This window comes from Mus caroli, unplaced genomic scaffold, assembly GCF_978045245.1.
Source record: "Mus caroli unplaced genomic scaffold, Mus_caroli_1 scaffold_8, whole genome shotgun sequence".
NCBI classification, from domain to species: Eukaryota; Metazoa; Chordata; class Mammalia; order Rodentia; family Muridae; genus Mus; species Mus caroli.
In genome coordinates this window covers 21,078,698-21,094,775 of record NW_028227263.1, presented here as the reverse complement: position 1 = coordinate 21,094,775, position 16,078 = coordinate 21,078,698, and positions in this window count along the sequence as shown.

Here is a 16,078-nt window from a genome sequence, read left to right as displayed (position 1 = left end):
AAATGACAGTCAATAAAGCACTGGGTGACAAGGAAATAATGAATGCATAAGTAGCCCAGCAGGATGGCTGTGACTTCAATCCAGCCTGGGCCCAAATCCAACTTTTGCCATTCCTGACCTAAGTTGAAGATAGTGAGGGAAGGCACTCGCCTTAGCATCCCACCAGCACTAAAGGGGAAAACAGTTCAGGTCTCTAACCTCACCAAGCTTATATTTCCAGAGAAGGAAGAAATTAAATAACCATGCATCTTTAAAAAACAAAACAAAACAACCCCCACCCCCCAAAAAACCATCTCACAATGTCAACAGTACTCTGAAGAAACTAAAACAGTGGGAAATGACAGAGTAGCTGCCCGAAAGAGATGCACATTGTACTGTTGTGTGCACATGACCTTCCAGCTCAGAGCTGACTCAGAAGAAATGTAGGTGATGATACCACACATATAGGCAGGTGATTCTCAACCCTGGTTCAGGGTTTCATTAGAACCAGCTAGAAATTGCTCGACAACCATTAAAATAGTATTGTTTGGGGGTAATTCTTAAGCATACAAAGGGAGGTCAGACTCAGTTTTGTAAAAATCATGTACAGAATGATCAAGCCTTGTATTTGCATCATGAAGTACTCGATCAGGGCTAGTAGAGCAGGAATCACGAGCAGGCCATTGAAATGTGAGGTATATTTCCCATAGTTCCCAGAGGCTGAAAGGTCAAGGTTAAGGTCTCAGGAGGCAAAGGTGCCTTTATCTGCTGAGCCATCTTGCCTATATCATGAAGTCGTATTTTAACAGACTAGAATCAGAACTTTAGCCCTAATGTGGGGAGGAAAACACAATTTATATGGCATCACAATTAGTCCTCACCAGTTTACCCCTGTTTCAAACCTTCCTCTTGATTTTCTCGTCTTCCCATTTGGCTCTCCACCCCAGTGTGGGAAAATTTTCTTGTAATCATAATGTCATCCCTTTCTGGAACTTTAAAGCAAAACCCTTCCAAATAAGTGCCTTGATTTGTGATGGGAGAGGGAGAGGAAGAGAGGGAGGGGGAAGGGGAGGGAGGGAGAGGGGGAAGAGAGAGAGAGAGAAAGAGAGAGGGAAAGAGGGAGAGAGAGAGTGAGGGAGAGAGGGGGGGAGGGAGGGAGGGAGAGAGAGAGAGAGAGAGAGAGAGAGAGAGAGAGAGAGAGAGAGAGAGAGAGAGAGAGAGAGAGAGAGAACAGAGACTTCCCAGATGGAGCATGCCTGCTATTTTGTTCTCTGATGTTTAACCCACAGGAGTAAGGGAGAAAGGAGAAGTCTCCCTTCCCAGAATTGCCACTTCTTAGAGGACTCTAGCAGTGTGGAGCCACAGCACTGACTGTTATCTGTAAAAAGGAGATGCTATGGGCTGCAAAAATGGCTTGGTAGTTAGCACTGGCTGCTCTGCCTGAGGACCTGATTGAATTTCGAGCACCTACATGGTGGTTTCCAACATCTGCAACTCCAGTTCTGTGGACTCTAACATGCTTTTCTGGCCTCCTTGGACACTGCATGAAGATGGTGCTCACACATACACATGGCACATGGCAACCAATTAAACAGAGCACTTGTCATAAGCATGGTCACCGAGCTATGCCATATGGTGTTGACAGAGTCAGGGGCTTCTGATTTCATAGGGTTTTCAAGGTTGGTGCCTTGGTGCTATGTGTGAGCCCCATTCTAAGTTGGAGAGAGCTATTTTCAGAACAGAAGGCAGAGGGGAGACTTGCTAGCAAGTTTCACAGTAGCCACTGTCATCATAGGCACAATGGCTGACAACTCTTACACAATTTTTCTTTTCTGGGCTCTTGTCAGAACCAGATTCCAGTGCCCACTGGGATTTTATACAGGAACCTGTGGGTTTTCCTTTGACATTGAAGACAATGTATTCTCCCCAAGGAGGGGGACATCAAGCCTCTGCCACGTCTGTAGACAACTGGAGGATGAATAGAAAAAGGAGCTCCTCTGGCTCAAAGGCCCAGTGGGTGAAGGTGACCTGCTTTATATGCTTATATGATATAATGACAGGACAACCTTTACATGCAATAAAATCATAAGTATGGGTTGGATTTTCTCAGGAACCTGGCCAAAGACGAAAAGAGTCATGTGATTTTTTTTTCCAAAGGCAATCCTTCTTCCAAGGTGAGAGAAGAATGAAACTTAATGCCAAGGAGAGAAGCAATCATGTTGGAGAACTTGTCGTCTTAAGTTGCTTCTAGCTTTAGTCACTGCCATTGATAATCTCCTAGTCACCATGGTCCTTCCTCTCTACTGATGATCTTATTCAGTTCCTGAGTTCAGTTCTGACAAAAAGGGATACAAGGGTTTTCCACCTCTAAAGGGAGCTTGGCCTGGAGTAAGGCTTGCTGCAATGTGACAGTATCAGTGCTAGTCTCTCATCCCTTCTAGTTCAACATTGACTAGACCCAAGTCTCAGACAGTGCCTCTTCTCTACAGAACACTCTGTCACACATCTACCATGCTTAATCTCTGAAGCTGCTTCCTGCTGCAAGTAATAGTGAGCTTAACACTGGCCTCAAGAACCCAGATACTTGCTCTTTTCTTATGGCAAAGTTGAGAAGCAGACAACGTCAAAGACATCCAACTTAGATGTGCCCTCAAGGGTGGAAAGGACTACTATCTTGAGACCACTTCCAGCCTTGTAAGTGCTTCTTTATGGTTATAAAATAGTACTGATGCTCAAGCCATTGATTCTTGACAAGACAGTATCAGAATAGGAAGTACAGGAAGGGGTGGTGGTCACAGAATACCCTATCAGCAAACTCCTCCTAAACTCAAATATAAATTTTCAGTGATCTACGTCACATATTCAAATAATACATAAACTAAAAAAGGAATTTGGCTAATGTTGCACAAAGTGAACCCAAGTGTGAAACAAATCTCATAAACCATGAGTCAGACTATCACACAGATGCATCCTGGGCCATCTTCCAAACCCAGCTGTCCCCAAGGAAATCACTGGCCTGACTTCAAACCACTGATGGAGTTTCCTTTTTCCTTAACTTTATATAAATGGAATTACATGGAATGCCCTTAGGCAATTGTCTACATCCATTTTGTGAGACTTAGTTACTTAGTTAAGAATAGATATAATCATTGATGTTTTATTGCTATGTAGTGGGCCATTGCTCATGCAGGCATCCCTCATTATATATAGGAGGCAGCTTCTAGGCTGCACCAGACATCAGTGTGTGAGGAAATCCACATGTATTATAAAAATGCCATAGTGTTTGTCTACAACATTCATGCACTCTCCCTTTCATGTATGTGCAGGTACATACTAATTGTATGTTTGTACATATGGTTGTGGAGGACAGAGATGAACCTTGAGTGTTCTTTCTCAAAAGCCATCCACTTTGTTTTCTTTTTTTTTCCCCCTTTTTTTTTAATTAGGTATTTTCCTCAATTACATTTCCAATGCTATCCAAAAAGTCCCCAATACACTCCCCCCCCAGTTCCCCACCCACCCACCCCCACCCCTTGGCCCTGGCATTCCCCTGTACTGGGGCATATAAAGTTGGCAAGTCCAATGGGCCTCTCTTTCCAGTGATGGCCGACTAGGCCATCTTCTGATACATATGCAGCTAGAGTCACCCCAACACACCGGAACCACTTTGTTTTCTGAGAGAGGGTCTCTCACTGGAAGACACCTGACTACTAAGACTCTCTGACTAGTATCTGTCTTCCCATCACTGGGATACAATGGGAGGCACACAAAAACATGCCACTATGCCAAACTTTTTATGTGAATGCTGTCAATTAAAATCAGGCCTCCATGTGTATACAGCGAGGACTTTACCAACAGAACAGTCTCCTCAGTGTCATCTTACCTATTAGGTTTTCAAAAATAACCCTAGGTTACTTACTATGCTTATTGCAATGTAAAGGATATATAGTTGTTTTACTGTATGACTTAAGGACCAATGAGAAAGAAGAAGGATATTCATGCTCAGTGCTGATAGCCACCACCTTAGAGTAGATGGGCAGATAAAATTCCTCCTGTCAAGTGAGACCAGGAAGCAAGCAGGTGTTACTATCCTAATATCTAACAAAGTAGACTTCAAACAAAGCCCAATAAGAAGAGATAAAGATGGTTGCTTCATTCTAAGTGACATTATTATCTTAAACATATATGCTCCAAAGCCAGGGTGCCCAGTTCTATTTAAAAATAAAACTAAACAAAACAAAACAAAACAAAAAACCAAGTACTGTTGGATTTAAGATACAGATCACAATCTACCCAATAAAAGATTATTTCAATACATCACTTTTTCCAATAAAGAGGTCATCTGGACAAAATAAATGGAGGAACATTAAAATTAATTGGTATCATATACCAAATGATCTTAAACAGATATCTATAGTATATTCCATCCAAACAACCAAGAATACACTTAGAAGATTTTCTAAACTAGGCAACATTCTTGAATTAAAAAAATATATATTTGTAAATTCAAAATGGATGAAATCCTATCTGACGACACTGTAACAAAACTTTAAATTGACAGCAAATAAATCTCCAATAAATATACAAACTCATGGAGATTAAACAATTCATTACTGAATGATGAGTGGGAAGAAATAAAGAATGAAATAAAAAATTCCTATAACTAAGTGAAACTAAGAAATACAACAAAATCTGTAGAACTTATTGAAAGCTGTTGTATAGTCCGACAAGGGAGTTTACAGCTCTAAGTGCCCACATTAAAAAATGGTAATGAGCAAAAATAAATAGCTTAATGATGTTACTCAAAAAAGCTGGAAAGACAAGAACAAACAAAACCTAAACCTAATAATCTGTAAGAAAATCCAATAAAATTCAGTGAACTATAAACAAAGAAAATATCATCAATTTAACACATAGATAAATAGATAGAGAAAATAAAGAAATAAATATATATAAATAAATGAAATCAATGACTCTAAGAGAAGATAAATAGGATTGACAAGTCTTTGGCCCAATTAACACAAAAGAAAGAGAGGACCACAATTAACAGAAACAGAACAGGGTAACATTACAAAAACCACCAAAGGAATTCAGAGTAGTGTAATAGAATATTCTAATTTTCATACCTATATTCCACTAAGCTGGAAAACATAAAACAACTGGATTAATTTCTATATTGAGCCAAATTATCAAAGTCAAACCAAGAAGTTCACAATGTAAACAGACTCTTAACAAAAGAGTAGATTAAAATATGAATAAAAAGCCTTCAAGCAAATAAACATATTAATTAATTAATTAATTAATTAATTAAAAATCCAGGACCAGATGGATTCACAGCAGAATTGTACCAGATATTCAAAGAATTTCCACAGCCAACCTTTCTTAAGTTGCTCAAAGATTAGGAGCTCTCCCAACCTCTGTCTATGAAGACAGTTTGACTCTAATAACCACACCAGGTAAAGACACACACACACACAAATAATACTTTAGGTTTAGGCCAATATTTGTGGTGAACATAGACTCAAAATACTCAGTAAGATACTTGCAAACAGAATATGGACATAAATAAGATTATAAAGCATACCAAATTTACTTTATCCCTGAAATGCAGGAGTGGCTCAACATATGCAAGTCAATAAATATGATAAACCACATAAATGGACTAAAAGGCAGAAATTGTGTGAGCATCTCAATATTTACAGAAAAAGCCTTTGACAAAATCCAATGTGATTCCATGATCAGAGTCCTAAAGAATGCAAGGCTAGAGGGAACACACCTAAACACAAGGAACCCATAACCAACCTCATCCTAAATGAGGAAAACCACAGAGCATCCCACTGACGTCAGGACTGACACAGAAATACCAACATCCTCACTCCTCCTCAGTATTTTGTGCAAAATACTAACTGGAGACTAGGGTAAGATGACATTAAAGGGATGCATATCAAAGTCAAACTATCTATCTGTAGATGACATGGTAGTATACATTAGATAGTTTTATCTGAAAATGAGGCAGAATATAGAATCATCTTGCAGCACAGACCAATATAGCTTTTCTAAACACCAACAATAAGTATACAGAGAAAGAGAGGATGGGCAAACCTCCATTCACATTAGCCCCAAAGAAAATATAATATCAAGGAATAAACCTAGAAAGTGAAGGATTTCTATAATGAAAACTTTAAGCCTTTGAAGAAAAAGATAAAGACGCTTTAAAAATGGGAAGACTTCCCATGCTCATGGACTGGTACAATTAATATTGTAAAAGTGACCATTTTTACCAAAAGCTATTTACAGATTAAATGGAATCCCAACCAAAACCCACATTTCATTCTTCACAGAAATAGTTCAAGAAATTGCTAAAATGTACATGGATCTACAAGGACATCAGACAACCAGAACAAAAAGACAAATGGACAAAAAGAGCAATGTTGGAGGGATTATTATTCCAGATATTTAGGTCTATTATGGAACCATGGTAATAAAAACAATATGGTGTGTGCAAGCACACACACTCTCTCTCTCTCTCTCTCTCTCTCTCTCTCTCTCTCTCTCTCTCTCTCTCTCACACACACACACACACACACACACACACACACCCTAGACAAGCAGATAAACAGAACAAAAATCGAAGACACAAATGTGAATACATTCAACCATTTAATATTTAACAAAGATAGCAAAAACATATGCTGGAGAAAAGAAAGCATCAACAAACGGTGCAGGGTAGACTGGTTGTCCACATACATAGTCCAAAATTAAAGCTGTATCTATCACTTTGCAGAAAAAAATAACTCAAAATGGATCAAAGACTTAAATGTGAAAACTGAAACACTGAAATTACTATAAAAGCTGGGCAGTACCTACATGATATGGGTACATGGAAAAGACTTCTGAATAGGACTCCATTTGCCCATGAATTAAGCCCCCCAAATTACAAGTGCTTCACAAAAATGAAGGGTTTCTGTACATCTTAAAAAAAAAAACCCAACAGCTGAAGAAACCCACAAAATGGGTGAGAATACTTGCCAGCTATGTACAGTTGAAAGAGGATTAATATTTAGAATATACAAAGAAAAAAATGACCAACTCATAAATGGACCTGGGACCTGAGAATTCTCAGAAAAGAGAAGAAAATGGCTAAGAAATATCCCCCAACCATCATCATATCTAGAAATTATGGAAATGAAAATTCAAACAACTTTGATATTTTATTTTAACCCACCACACTGGTAAAAATCAATGGAAGAACCAACAACTTCTGGAATGGATGTGGAGAAAAAGTGGACCTTTGTTCACTGTTGGTGGGATTGCAAACTGTGGACCAACTATGGAAACCTGTGGAGAACTCTCAAAAAGCTAAAAACTAAATCTATCTTAAGACCAAGCAATTCCATCCCTGGCATATGCCCCAAGGACTCAATCTCTTACACTAATTCTTTCTCAGTCATGTTCATTGATGCTCTATTCACAAAAATTAGGAAATGAAAACAACCTAATTAATCGTCCTACAACTGATGAAGGGATAATGAAAATGTTGTACATATATACTATGGAATAATATTCAACTGTAAAGAAAAATGAAACCATTAACTTTACAGGTCACTTTATGGAATTAAGAAAGATCATTTTGTGTAAGGTAAAAAAGACCCAGAAAGACAAATACCATATTTTCTTTCATCTGAGGTTCCTAGCCCCCAAATCGTCAGATGTTAGTCCATATTCTGTAGTAACTGTAAATATCTGGAAAATAAAAAAAGTAGGCATTCACAGGATAAGGGGGTTGACAAGTAATAGATATGGGACTACAGGAGAATAAATGGGACCAGGGAAGTGGGGAGAGGGAGCTGCCAATAAGGGAGGTAAATACAAATGGGAAGAGAGAAAATAACAATGAAAAACTCATAAGGAATCATACTACTAAGTGTGTATCTAAAAATAACACATACAACATCTAGTTCTTGGTATAACTACACAAACAGAGTTTAAATTAATCTTCTTTCATCTAGGCTAGCAATGCTTCCTCCAAGATCCAACGATAACTAAGAAAAACTCCAATATAAGACATGAAAAACCCTCTTTAGAGTTGTTGGCCAAGGGTGTCCAAAAGCTTCCCAAAACATACAGCCTATTGATTTTGTCATTGGTTGCTCTCAGATATGAAAGCTAAGTCCCTATTTCTGAGGACATCATGCACTTCAGATCAGATTCAGAGACTCTGGATCTGACATGGGTACTAGTTTGCATGGCACCAGAAGACACCATACACACTTTCAAATGAGAGAAGCAAGCATAGTCCGAACCCAGCTATTATGCCTATGGACCACAACAGTCACAAGCATGGCACAATAACTCCAAGAGTATAGTAGTGGCACACATACCTTGGTGGTAATGAGCAGATTTATAACAAGACTTAAGATTTGCTCAACAATAGGGAATGCATAACTGATACTGGAACTTTACCAACTCTTTAATGCTTGTGAAGTCATGGATTTAAAGAAGAGCTTAGAAACACCCCTTTACTAAAACAGCACAATTCCTATCTCAACATTTGTCCTTATACCCAGATAAGTGAAGTCTTCACCCCCTCATCAAAGACATTTCTTTTTGCAAAAGGCAGAGATAATTATAGAAAACCACAAGTAATCAAAATGCATAGTTAAGGATTCCAGTTCCAAGGGGTACATCTGTGAAACAGTCCTGCACCTAAGAGTCAGAGAACATTGCAGGGCCAGATGTTATAGAAATTTTAAACCCCAATTCAGGGTTTCTACCCCACCTTTGATTATATGATTCTCAGATAAAAGACACAGTTTTATTATTTACAATAAGCCTTAATCAGCACTAGAGCTCGGCAGATATCTACCCTCTATATTATTAAAATCTATATCCTACTGATAGCCCAGAGTTATTACTTACAATGTTTATCTGGGCTGTTCTTAACTCCAATTAGCCAGCCCTCAGGGCCATGTTTTCTTGACTCCTAACTCATGACATCTTCTGTTGCCACCTCCTCCTCCTCTTCCTCCCTCTTTTTCTCTGTCTCCTCATGGTATCCTCTGTCTCCCCCCTGCCCCGCCCCCCCCCCTGACCAGGAACACCAAGCACTGCCTATCTCAATTCTGCCTGGCTATAGGTTATAAGCATCTTTATTTACCAATTAGAGATAACTTGGGGACAAGGTCACATAGCATCATTTGAATATGGGTGTGGACTGTGTGTCTCTGGATTAACTAAGTCTTGGGGGTCCACTTAGCATCACAATACATAGCAAAAGACCAAAACTCAATATCAGGAATAAATTGTAAACACCAGAGATTAGGAAATTTGCTCTTGAGTCTGTATCTTCTACTAACGTCAGAAGCTACACCCATAAAGTCTCATCAACATGACTGACTAAAAATGAGCTGAACAAGAAAGACACCAAAAGACATCCCAAAGTAGATAGAAGAAAACCTATGAAGCCTTAACCCTACATACAGATGTAGGTAATTATTGAATGCTGAGAATGGGAGAAATAGTCTTCTCCAGGAGAGAGCACTCTAATTAATTAGCCACAAAATGATCAGCCCTGAAAATTAAGAAATTTGTATTCTGGAATACACACACACACACACACACACACACACACGAAACAATTAATGAAAACATGAGCATGAATTTATAAAAGAGCAAGGAGGAGTGTATAAAAGGTTTTGGATGGGGGAAATAATATAATTATAGTTGAATCTCAATGATTAAAGAAAAATTAGCAAAACTTTATGAAAATAAAAAAACAAAAGTCTCATAGATCATAGGCAGATGTCCAGCAGCCCAAGGATGATATATTTGGTGATATACTGTGTGTATGTGCACTGATTCCACCAACAGGTGGAATGCCAGGAACAATGTCCTACCTAGAAGGCCCCAACTAAATTCTTTCAGTCTCTCTCTAATTTGGTAGATACATTTGGTAAAATGGGCTGACAATTGAAAATTGTCTCAGATATCTTGGGGATGTGATTTACTTCCTGGGGTTTGAGACTTAGCTATTCTATTCAAATCAAATCTGGAAACAGTGGAGAAACAGGCATACTGACAATTGACTGCCGTCACCCTTCCTTTCGTCATCAGCTCAGGATTGTGTAGGGAAGGAAGGCTTGCCTCAGACACATCAGTGCCTCCCAGCTGGATAAATTCTGTCCAAGAGAATAACCTCTCTCCTATCTTCAGCCTATTTTCCTGCACCCAGGTTTGTGTCTCTTTTGCTAGAGCCATGTCTGGCTTGTCTTTGACAGTTTATACTGAAGACTGTAAGTCAGGGGTGAATCATAAATACAGACCAACATCCTTGCATACACACCACATCCTGCAGTTTCTATCTATATTTCTGTCCCATCAGGCTCCCTTCCATTAGAGAATTTTCTATGAGCCTATATCTCAAGACCTTGATGGGAATGATATTTTTAAGAGGCACAATCATCTTTTGATAGCATCTGGCTGAAAAGTCCTGACAATCTCAGGCTGATTCTAGGAGTGTGAGTAGGTTATCATGGGATTTCCCTAGATCTTGAATTCCATTTAGTATTTTGAAGAGAATCTTAATATTTCAATAAGGATGACTGACAGAGTACCAATTCCTATTCTTGCTACAATAAAAGAATCACCATGGTGTTAGAATTTTACTGTACAGGATATTTGGTGAATGCAAGAAGATCTACTATGACGCCCTTCACTGTATTCTGTTTTGATTGGCAGGTTTCTCTCTGTGTTTCTCAATAGACTGATAGAGCATTAGGCAGGAGATTGACTCTATTGGAAGCTAAGTAAGAAGCTGATCAGGCTAGTTTATAGCTGTGGCAATGGGTTCTAATATAATGGCCCAGAGGGAGAGACACTTTCACAGTGTACAGGATACCAAAGACTCAGGGTACAGATTATAGCCTACACATCTGACCTGTGGAGCATGCCTCCTGGGGATCCACAACTAGGACTACCAGAACAAAAAGACTAATGGATGTCCTCCTGGGATGACATCATGGGGAGATAAAAATCCTGTCAATGTCTCTCAAAGGAATTCATATTTTCTTTACTGAACATGGATTCAGATTGGATTATAGCAGCATATATTGGACAGCACCAGCTCTGCACTCTCCACATTCATTACTGCATCCATCCTTCCATACCCCTGCTGGGTATTCCACCTCCATTACTCTCCCTATCTTCAGTATCGTTTTAAATAAGGTTTCCTAGAAACAGGCTCTGCAAGGGAAAATTGCATGCTTCAGGCTTCCCTGGGATTTCTCTCTGGAGACATACCTGTCAGGAGTGAGGGAGACAGAACTGAGCAGACAGCAAAGCCGGCTTCCAATGTGACTGCCACCTGGAAGCCCTTTCAAGGGACTCTGGATTGGGGTAGTCTTTGGAGCTCTCCTAAGCTTTGATCCTTCTATTGGCACAGCATCTGCTCATTACTTAGATTCACCCCAAAGAAGGGACATAACTTTGAATGAATTAATATCTTACCTTAGAGAACAGCTCAGAGCAGCAGTGAGCACCCCCATACTCCACACAATTCTCAGCATCTGATGCTTCTAGAGGATGGACCCTAATTAAGAGATTTGGATAGGATTCCACCTTGTCTATTGAAATCATCACCATATCTTTTAGCCTGAGGCTTATGAAAAATAGCTGGGGATGTGGCTCCATAGCAGAGCATTTGCCTGTCATGTCCAAGTTCCTGAGTTCTAATTCCAGTGCTTTATAAAGAAGATAATAGAATAGAAGGCTCCAAATCAAGAGAATAGCTGCCCTGCTGGAAGGATGGTAGGACCATTTTCTGTCCAATGAACCAAAGCACCTACTGTGTTAGAGAGTATACCATATGCCACAGACACAATGGCAAGATAGGCAAAGACCCCAACCTATGGATGTTGATTATAGTTAGTTCATGTCAACCATGTTATGTTATACTGGGTAATGACAAAGGACACAACTAACAAGGTGTGTGATTTCCTTTTCTTCTGTCTGCAAATATTGAGCTTTCTAAAAATATTCTAATTTAATTTAATTTTTTTTCTTATTGACTTTACATTTCACTCACTTCTCCCTCCAGGTCACCCTCCTCAGAATTCATTCCCTCCTTCCCTTCTCTTAGTGAGGAGGACTCCCCTGGGTATACCCCACCACCACCCTGACACTTCAAGTTTCTATGATGCTAGGTGCTTTCTCTCCCACTGAGGACAGACAAAGCAGCCCAGCTAGAATAATATATCCCAAGTAGAGGCAATAGCTTTTGGGATAGCCTCCATTCCAGTTGTTCAGAATCCATATGAAGACCAAGCTGCACATCTGCTACATATGTGCAGGGAGACCGATGCCCAGCCTATGTTCTTTGGTTGGTGGTCAGACTCTGAAAGATCCAAGGATCCAGATGAGTTTACTTTGTTGGCCTCCCTGTGGAGTTACTATCCCCTTCGGGGCTTGCAATCCTTCCTTCTCTTCCTCCTTAAGAGTCCCCAAGCTCCATCCATGGTTTAACTGTGGTTGACTGTATCTGTCTGAGTCAACTGTTGGGTGGAGCCTCTCAGAGGATAACATGCTCCTAACTGCAGGGATAATAGCATACCATTAATAGTATTGGGGATTGGTGCTTACCCATGGGATGGATCTTAAATTGGGACAGTTATTGGTTCCCTCAGTCTCTGCTCTATCCCCTGTGCCTGCATTTCCTGTAGCCAGGATAAATTTGGGGTTGAATGTTTTGTGTCTATCACTCCACTGGGGTTACCATCTGGATACAGGAGGAGGTGGCCTCTTCAGGTTCCACATCCCCATTGTAGTGAATCACAGCTAAGGTCCCCTCATTGATTCTTGGGTACCTCCCTGATCCTGGGTCTCTGTCTCATCCTGGAGATGCCCTCCACCTCCTCACCCCCACCAGTTGCAGATTTCCATTCATTTTCACGGCTATCTATCCATCTTTCCTGTCCTTCCCAATACCTGATTCTGAATCCCCACAGTATCCCTTCCCATCCTCCTTTCTCCCAGTTCCCTTCCTTCCCCCTTCTGAGATTCAAGCTTCTTCACCTGGCCTTTCTTTCTTGTTTAGTTTATTTGGGTCTGTGGAGTATAGCAGGGTACCTATATTTGATGGCTAATATCTACTTCTAAGTGACTACATACCATGCATGTCCTTTTAGGACTAGGTTACCTCACTCAGGATGATATTCTCAAGTTCCATCAGTTTGCTTGCAAAATTCATGATGTCTTTATTTTTAATAGCTGAATATTATTCCATTGTGCAGATGTACCACATTGTCTTTATCTATTCTCTAGTTGAAAGGCATCTAGTTTGTTTCCAGATTCTAGCTATTATTAATAAAGCTGCTACGAACATAGCTGAGCAAGTGTCTTTGTAGGATGCTCGAGCATCTTTTGAGTATATGCCCAGGAGTGGTATAGCTGTGTCTTGAGGTAGAACTATTTCCAGTTTTCTGCCAAATTGATTTCCAAAGTAGTTGTACAAGTTTGCACTCTCACCAGCAATGAAGATGTGTTCCTTCCCCTTGCTCCACATTCTCATCAGCATGTACAATCTCTTGAGTTTTTGATCTTAGCCATTCTGATGGGTATAACATGAAACCTCAGAGTTGTTTGATTTGCATTTCACTGATGACTAAGGACTTCGAACATTTAAGTATTTCTCAGCCATTTGAGATTCCTCTATGGAGTATCTTTGTTTAGTTCTATACACCATTTTTAATTGGGTTATTTGGATTGTTGGTGTCTAGTTTCTTGAGTTCTTTGTAAATTTTGAATATTAGCCCTCTGTCAAAGTTAGTGCAGATCCTTTTCCAATCTGTAGGCTGCTGATTTTTCCTATTGGCAGTGCCCTTTGCCTTACAGAAGCTTTACAGTTTCATGAGATCCCATTTATCAAGTGTTGATTTTAGACCCTGAGCCATTGGTGTTCCTTTCAGGAAATTGACTCCTGCACCAATGCGTTCAAGGGTACTTTCCACTTTGTCTTCTATGAGATTTAGTGTATCTGGTTTTATGTTGAGGTCCTTGATCCACTTGGTCTTGAGTTTAGTGCAGTGTGATAAATATGGATCTATTTTCATTCTTCAGCATGTACACATCCAGTTAGTTTAACACCATTTGTTTGAATATGATTTCCTTTCTCCATTGTATGGTTTTGACTTATCAAAAATCAAGTATGCATAGTCTTTGATTTTATTCCATTGGTCAATGTGTCTGTTTCTGTACCAATACTTTGCAGTTTTTATCATTATTGCTCTGTGGTATAGCTTTAGGTCAGGGATGGTGAATCCTCTTGAAGTTCTTTTATTGTTCTAGATTGTTTTGGTTATCCTGGGCATTTTGTTTTTCCATATGCAGTGGATAATTGCTCTTTCAAGGTCCATAAAAAATTGCTGGAATTTTGATGGGGATTGCATTGAATCTGTAGATTGCTTTTGGTAAGATGGCCATTTTCACTATGTTAATCTTACCTATCAATGAGCCTGGGAGATCTTTCCATCTTCTGATATCTTCAATTTCTTTCTTCAAGGACTTGAACCATACTCCCTGTATGGTTTAGTTGTCTGAAGGAGGTGGAGGAGAGGTGGTAAGAGAATGGAGGCCTCCCTGGAATAGCAGACTGCTCCACAAATACTAAGTTTTATTGAGCACAAGAGAACACCAAAGTGAGTAAGTCTGTATTATGGACTGGCTTTGTAGCTAGATGGAAATTTCCATGCCAGAAATTTGCGTGACAAGCCTCTACCTTATAATTAAGACTGGCTTTGGTGTCATTTCATTTGGTCAATGTCTGTTTTAAGATGATTGACAGCTGGTTTAAAGTTAAGTAGACAGGTCTGCAGATAGAACCAAGCCAGCTGTCTAACACACATGCCATGCCACATGTGTGGCTGTAGAAGCAGGGAATGGCTATTGCCAGTGGAAACCTAGAGCTACTTGTTCTGGGAAGCAAGAACTGTATGCCCCTGAGATGGAGTTAGCCATAGGTTTTGCTTTTACTTCCTCTGTCTTCTTAGAAATGTGTTTCCAAAGACATCTATCCCAGATGTAATACAGCTTTTCATTATCCATCTGCATTTCTACCCATATTTGTTCATAGGGTTCTGATAAATAAATGGTAAGTACATGTGCACCTTATTCTTGAAGGGAGACTCCCTTTTGTCCTCTTTGGCTTGCTTCTGCATGGTGTGGGAAAGTGTGCCTTCACTGGACTCCATGATTAAGAGAACATCCACTCCCACATACAGATAGGAGGAATTCTTAGCACCCTAAAGTAGAGAACATAAAGCTTTGGCTAACTCTACTTTTAGTGGGTAAAAGACCATATCAGATATCTGGAGATCAGGTGAAGTCCTCAAGGGTAGGATCTTATCTGTATAGCACATGAAAAGTACAGCTTCAGAAGGCACCCCTGTTAGAATGTGAACCCACAAATTCATGACTGTAAAGTCAGTTCATAAGTTGTCTAGCTGTTCACTGGACAGTTGCCTTGACACAGACAGGGGAATATCCTTGCCTTTGGGATTCCTGGCTACTCCTTCAGCAAGACTGAATACTGTCTTACACAGCTATCTTAACTCAGGTTACAAGAGTGAACTAAATAACCAAGGTGAAATAAATTAACTTCCTACCAGTCATAAAAACTATTAGTCATAGATCAATATACTACCCGATATGGATCCTAGGGTGGAAAGTTCTCACGTGGTGAGGAAGGAACAGGGTTTTCTTGAATCTCTTAACTTCCTGTAAGGACACTAATCCTGTGGGATCAAAGCTGTATGTTGTGGCCTCATTTATCTTTAGCTATCTCCAGATAAGCACTAATTCAAGTTTCTTTGGGAGGAAGTCTTCAACATGACGATTTTGGGGGATACATAATTCAACCCATTTCAGTAGCACTAGATAATTACCTAAAAGAAAATATTCAAATGGGCTATTTGAACATTTGTGTGTGTGTGTGTGTGTGTGTGTGTGTGTGTGTGTGTGTGTAAGCCTCAATGACTTTTAACCCTGTTTTGGAGATAGGTTCTCCCACTTTACCTGGAGCTCACTGGTTGGACTGTGTGTCCAGTAA